This window comes from Theobroma cacao, chromosome 9 (genome assembly GCF_000208745.1).
Source record: "Theobroma cacao cultivar B97-61/B2 chromosome 9, Criollo_cocoa_genome_V2, whole genome shotgun sequence".
NCBI classification, from domain to species: Eukaryota; Viridiplantae; Streptophyta; class Magnoliopsida; order Malvales; family Malvaceae; genus Theobroma; species Theobroma cacao.
This window is the reverse complement of record NC_030858.1, coordinates 12,802,684-12,810,235: the sequence shown is the minus strand read 5'-3', so window position 1 is coordinate 12,810,235 and position 7,552 is coordinate 12,802,684. Positions and strand designations below refer to the sequence as shown.

General features: G+C 37.6%; 1 long non-coding RNA gene across 1 annotated transcript; it reads left to right on the top strand.

The window, feature by feature from the left end:
- LOC108663320 lies at window positions 5,009-6,875 on the top strand. The gene is made up of 3 exons (XR_001929278.1): window positions 5,009-5,046; window positions 5,739-5,813; window positions 6,688-6,875. It is a non-coding gene; the product is annotated as an uncharacterized LOC108663320 (long non-coding RNA).

Genomic DNA, 7,552 nt, shown 5'->3' with positions numbered 1-7,552 from the left:
ACGCTCAGCGGATTGAGATAAGGAGTAGTGAAAGTAGGGCAGCGAGGGATAAAGTAAAAAATGCTAAAACAGAGGGCCATCAGGATCGTAGAGACTTCAGTAGTGGCATTTCATCTTCTAGCCGTCAAGGCCCACACAAGGACTCACGGTTACACCAAGGGAGTGGCTTGCCTAGTGCTTGCATTGGATTGGGACAGAAGACCTTCGGTGTTGTGAGATAGCAAGATTCAAGGCAGGGTGGTCAACCTATCAATCGTTGCACTATTTGTGGAGTAGGACATAGTGGACAATGTTTCCATGCTATGGGAGTTTGTTATACGTGTGGTCAACTTGGACATTTGAGAATGAGTTACTCGATGACTCATCAATTACAAGGTTCTTCTCGCAACTCTACTCAGCCATTTTCATCTGCTCTTTCAATAACAACCTCATATAATCAAGAGGCTAGTGGATTGGGAGGTAGAGGTATTGTTACTTCCCTTCAGTGTAGGCCGTCTGGATCTGGATGTTAGAGTTCCACTGGTAGAGGTCACGCAAGGGTATTTGCTTTAACACCACAGAAGGCCCAAATATCCAATACTGCGGTCTCAAGTATTCTTTCTATTTGTAATATGAATGCTCAGGTATTGTTTGATCATATTTCTACGTACTTTTTTGTTTCTCCATGTTTTACACCCCGATTAGGTAAAGATCACGTTATGAGATAAGAATAATTAGTGGTGTCTACCTCTTTAAGGGAGGTATTTGTGGCAAAATGGGAATATAGGTCCTATGTAGTTCGGGTCAAGGACAAAGACACTTTGATAAATCTAGTGCAATTAGACACCTTAGATTTTGATGTGATATTGGGAATGGATTGGCTATTGCCCTGCCATGCCAACGTGGACTGTTACCATAAATTGATTAGATTTGACTTTCCAAGTGAGCCATCATTAGTGTTCAGGGGGATAGGAGCAATGCTCCAACTAATTTGATATCATTCATGTCTACTAAGAGGCTATTAAGATAGGGTTGTCCAAGTTACTTGGCTATTGTGAGAGATTCCTAAGTGAAGGTCGAGGATATAAACCAAGTGTCGGTAGTGAATGAGTTTATAGATGTATTTCTAGATGAACTACTAGAGTTACCTCCTGAGGGGAAGATTGAATTTTGTATAAACTTGGTTCCAAACACTAGACCCATATCCATACCCCCATATAGAATGGCACCTGCGGAGCTTAAGAAACTTAAGGATCAATTAAAAGATTTGTTAGATAAAAGCTTTATCCGCCCCAATGTCTCACCATGGGGAGTACCGATGCTATTTATAAAGAAAAAAGATGGGTCACTCAGATTGTGTATTGACTACCAACAGTTTAATAAAGTGACAGTGAACAATAAGTACCCCTTTCTGAGAATAGATGATTTATTCGACCAACTACAAGGATCTCAATGTTTTTCTAAGATAGATCTACGATATGGGTACCATCAGTTAAGGATCCGGAACGGAGACATACCGAAGACCCTTTGTGTTATGAGATAGCAAGATTCAAGGCAAGATGGTCAGCCTATCAATCGTTGCACTATTTATGGAGTACGACATAGTGGACAATGTTTCCATGCTATGGGAGTTTGCTATACATGTGGTCAACCTGGACATTTGAGAAGGAGTTACTCGATGGCTCATCAATTACAAGGTTCTGCTCGCAACTCTACTCAGCCATCTTCATCTACTCTTTCAGTAGCAACCTCATCTAATCAAGAGGCTAGTGGATCGAGAGGTAGAGGTATTGTTACTTCCCCTCAAAGTAGGTTGTGTGGATCTGGATGTTAGAGTTCCACTAGTAGGGGTCATGTAAGGGTATTTGCTTTAACACAGCAAGAGGCCCAAATATCCAATGCTGCGATCTCAAGTATTCTTTCTATTTGTAATATGAATGTTCATGTATTGTTTGATCTGGTTCTATGCACTAGTTTGTTTCTCCATGTTTTGTACCCCGATTGGGTAAAGATCACATTATGAGATCAGAACAATTAGTGGTGTCTACCCCTTTAAGGGAGGTATTTGTGGCAAAATGGGAATATAAGTCCTGTGTAGTTCGGGTCAAAGACAAAGACACTTTGGTAAATCTAGTGCAATTAGACACCTTAGATTTTGATGTGATCTTGGGAATGGATTGGCTATTGCCCTACCATGCCAGCATCGACTATTACCATAAATTGATTAGATTTGACTTTCCAAGTGAGCCATCATTTAGTATTCAGGGGGATAGGAGCAATGATCCAACTAATTTTATATCAGTCATGTCTACTAAAAGGCTATTAAGATAGGGTTGTCCAGGTTACTTCGCTATTGTGAGAGATTCCTAAGTGAAGGTCGGGGATATAAACCAAGTGTCGGTAGTGAATGAGTTTATAGATGTATTTCCATATGAACTACTAGAGTTACCTCCTAAGGGGAAGATTGAATTTTGTATAGACTTGGTTCCAAACACTAGACCCATATCCATACCCCCATATAGAATGGCACCTATGGAGCTTAAGGAACTTAAGGATCAACTAGAAGATTTACTAGATAGAGGCTTCATCCGTCCCAGCGTCTCACCATGGGGAGTACCGGTGCTATTTATAAAGAAAAAAGATAGGTCACTTAGCTTGTGTATTGACTACCGACAGTTTAATAAAGTGACGGTGAACAATAAGTACTCCTTTATGAGAATAGATGATTTATTCCACCAACTACAAGGATCCCAATGTTTTTTTAAGATAGATCTACGATATGGGTACCATCAGTTAAGGATCAGGAACGGAGACATACCGAAGATCTCATTTCGAACAAGATATGGGCACTATGAGTTTTTAATGATGTCATTTGAGCTTAGAATGCCCTTGCGATCTTTATGGATTTGATGAATCGAGTGTTCAAGCCTTATTTGGACCAGTTTGTGGTGGTATTTATTGACGACATCTTGATCTACTCGAGGAGTTGGGTGGAGCACGAGCAACACCTTAAGATACTGCTCCAAACTTTGAGAGAACATCAATTGTATGCCAAGTTCTCCAAGTGTGAGTTTTGGCTCGAAAGTGTTGCATTCCTAGGACATTTGGTCTCTAAGGATGGGGTACAAGTCGACCCAAAAAAAGTTGAGGAAGTAGAAAAGTGGCCAAGGCCAACCTCAGTTACAAAAATTAGAAGCTTTTTAGGTTTGGCCGGCTATTATCGTCGTTTTGTGAAGGATTTCTCCAAAATTGTAGCTCCTCTGACTAGGCTAACACATAAGGATACAAAATTTTAGTGGTCAGATGCTTGTGAGGATAGCATTGAGAAGCTTAAGGCTTGTCTCACCACAGCTTCAGTATTAAGCCTACCGCAAGGCACAGGGGGTTATACGGTATTTTGTGATGCATCACGGGTTGGTTTAGGGTGTGTATTACTCAAGCATGGGAAGGTGATTGCATATGCATCAAGGCAACTTAAAAGGCATTAGCAAAATTACCTCAAGCACGATTTGGAGATAGCAGCATTCGTGTTTGTCTTAAAGATTTGGAGACATTATTTGTATGGTGAGACTTGCGGAATATATACAGACCACAAAAGCTTAAAGTATATATTTCAACAGAGGGATCTTAACTTGTGGCAACGTAGGTGGATGGAGTTGCTTAAGGATTATGACTGTACTATTCTCTATCATCCCAGTAAAGCTAATATAGTGACGGATGCCTTAAATCGAAAGTCGATGGGGAGTCTAGCACATATATCTGTAGATAGGAGATCCTTGATTTGGGTGATGCAGGGTTTAGGAGATATGGGTGTGTATTTTGAAGTTTTAGAGACAAATGCATTGTTAGCACATTTTAGAGTTAGACCTATCTTAATAGATCGGATTAGAGAAGCCCAAAGTAAAGATGAGTTCGTAACTAAGGCCTTGGAGGACCCTTAGGGAGGGAAAGGAAAAATTTTTACTAAAGGCACAGATGGAGTATTAAGGTATGGAACCAGACTTTATGTGCCTGATAGTGATGGATTGAGGAGAGAAATATTAGAAGAGGCGCATATGGCAGTGTACGTGGTACATCTAGAGCTACAAAGATGTATCAAGATTTGAGGAAGGTATACTGGTGGGGAAAACTTAAGAAAAATGTAGCTGAGTTTGTCTCCAAGTGCCTAGTTTGTCAGCAAATTTAGCCGAGCACCAAAGGCCTGCAGGGCTACTACAACCATTGTCGGTGCTTGAATGAAAGTGGGAGCATGTTGCAATGGACTTTGTAACGAGCTTGCCTTGAACTAGTGGGGGCTACGACTCGATTTGGATAATTGTCAAGCCCAACCCTATAATATACTTGCCATGTCATTCATGTATTTGACAACATGCTTGCATACTTGAATACCTCAAAAAAATCGTCAAAAGTCAATAGTGTACCTAGTGGTACAACTAAGTTGATTTAAACCTCGAACTAGTTCAAATAAAGATTTTATGATACAATTGAGAGTTATTGAATCTTAGAATGACTTAATATGGTGATTCGGAGTTCGAGGATTGATTTGGAGTTAAATTGGAATTTTCATAACGTAGGGGTAAAATGGTCATTTTTCCACTTGAGGGCAAATTTGGGATGGTGGATGAAATTTTGATGAAGTTTGACTATTTAGAACATAATTTGAGCTTGATAAGTGAAAAATTTTAATTTCGATAATTTTTTGAACATAAGGGTAAAAAGGTCTTTTCACATGTCCACAAGAACGTAATTAGAATTAATTGGAATTTTACACCACCTTGACACTTGTCAAACCCATGAAATTCATTCTATACTTTGGATAATTGAGGGATTTTATGTGGTGGAGAAGAAATGCTTAATTATTAAGTTTTATGTATGGACCAATCACATGGTGACAAGTGTCAAGCTTTAATATTATTATATTTTCCTTTATAAACACAACTAAAACTCTCCCATCTCATTTCTCTTGGCCGGCCAAGGCAAGAACAAAAGGGAAAAAGCATAGAACAAACCCTAGAGAAGAAAATCAAGAGAAAATTCATTGGATTTCAAGGAATTAAGCAAGTAAAGGTAAAATTTCTTAATTCTAGCTTGTGATCTACCTTTCCTATGCATTCTTTTTCAATTACCATGGTTAAAATTCAAGATCTCATGAAGGATTCATGGCTGACCGAATTTAGGGAGAGAAGATTTGATGATTTATTTGGTTAGATTTCAAGGTATCTTAGTGTTTTTAGTTGTTTGGTGATGTTTAGCATGAAAAACAAGCAAGAAATTTCATGCCCTTCACCCACACTCCTTGGCTGAAATTTTCAAGAGAGAAATTGGATAATGGACTTTGATGAATTTCATGCTATTTAGGTGTTTTTAGTTGTTTTATGATGTAAGGTGTAAAAATCAAGCATGAAAATTACATGTTCTACACTAAACCTTCAATGGCCGAATTTTACAAGGAAGATATTGATGATGGATTTTTGTGATATTACATATTATTTAACTTGTAATTGATGACTTGGAGTGTTGGAAGTGGAATCAAGTTAATTGGAGTTGAATTGGATGTATTGGCCAATTAACCGGTGTATAGATCGAATTAGGCCAATACCATTTTATTTCGATACATAATTGAAGCTACGTAGAACACCATATTTAGATAATAATCTGAACATTTCGCATCCCATTTCATGCATTCATATAGAGCCTAAATTAGTTTTATAACGGTTTAGTACAAATATAGTAAACTGCTTGTTGTGCATTATGTTTAGGTGGTGAAACTTTCGATAAGGGTAAAGATATTGTACCCGAAGACCGGGACTAGGAGTACTTCGACTCCCAATATTGTGAGTAACCTTATTATTGTCTTAATTATCTTAAGTAATTTTTATTCGTTTTTGTGATTTTATAGAAAAATGAGTTTAAATGGTAAATCCTTATGTTTTATAAGTAAAATGTGATTAAATGAAATGAGTTTTATAAATCATTTTGAAATTGAATAATGATTTTAGAAATTGAGTAATTAAAGACTATTTAATTGTGTTGTAAATTTATGGTTTGAATTGAATGGCTTATGGTGATATTGGCATGAATGGCTGAATTGGAAATTATGTTGAAATTGTATGAACTGTTTGTTTTGCCTTAACAGGCTGGCTAGTAATATAATTGCCATGTCATGCTGTCGAAACTTTTATTGATTTGGTGGGATATTGATTAGTCACTGTAGTGGTGGGTTTCCGTGGACCAGTTTATTAGAGAGGGGCACGGTAAACCCGATTATATTTTACCTCGGTACGAAAGGCGCGAAAGGTATCTCCTGAGGTAAAGCTTTAGAGTTCACTACACGCTAAACCACCACGTGAGAGTGAACTCAGCCAACGCCAAGGAACGGCTATGCTTTTAAACATAAAAATGTGTTTCATGCGTATATGAACATTTCTTTAACAGCCTTGGAGGACTCAGTTAGATGCCCTGGCCAAGGTATCCCTGAGAATGAGTTTTGGTACGAGCCAAATTTTTAAGAAATTCATAAGCCATGTTGATTATTTGAGTGAAATGAAATTATTTTATTTAGTTGAAATGAGTTTGAAACGTTATGAATCATAGTACGATGAACTATTTGAAGTTGTCTCCATTTACTCGACTTTAGATATTTTAGATGATATTTGTTTACTCACTGAGTTTATATAAACTCACCACCCTCCTTTTCACTCATTCTAGGATCAGGACAGTCTGTAAATAGCTGATTACGTCGAGGGTTATTATTGGACTTGCCTCCTCAGAAATTGTAGGTCCACAGCCTTTGTTACCTTTGGTCATTCGGGGGCTCACACGTCATTGTAAATTAAATTACATACTCTAGCTATCTGTTTTACTGTATGTATGGATTTATTTTGCTTTTACGTTAGAAAAATTATTTACACAGAGTTCTATAAATATTGTCTTATAAGAAAATAGAATATTTCATTTAATATTTTTATTTTATTCTATTAGCTACAATTTCACCCTAAATGAATGTTTTAGACATAAAAACTTGTTTTTAGTTATGAAATGTGTATTTTCCCCTACATATTATATTTTCAGTAGGTTTCAAAATTTTTGGAAAGAACGACCAAAATGCCTTTGTGAGACAGAAAATATTTTTTTATTATTGTTTTGATTTGGAAATAGCTTACAATCTTTTAAAATATGATATTTAGTAATTATTACTCACAGGGGAGGTGCGAAAACTGATATTAAGCCTTGCAAGGTTTCGGTTGGCATTCAGGGTAATGAATGTCTATTGGGACATCGCGACGGTTGTCATGGGCTCGATGAGAGTACCGAGTCGTGACAATAATAGTAGATCGATTAACGAAGTCAGTTCATTTTCTTTTGGTTAAAACTACATACGAGGCTGCCCAATACTTCCGAGTTTATGTGGACGAGATAGTGCGACTGCATGGTTGTCACGACCCAATTTCCCGAGCCATGACCGACGCACGAGCTCAATGAGCATAGCTCACTAAGCCCAAGCAAGCCTATCCATTTACCTTTGCTTAACAAATTTATCATATCATGCATACACACACACCTTTTCTCGGGT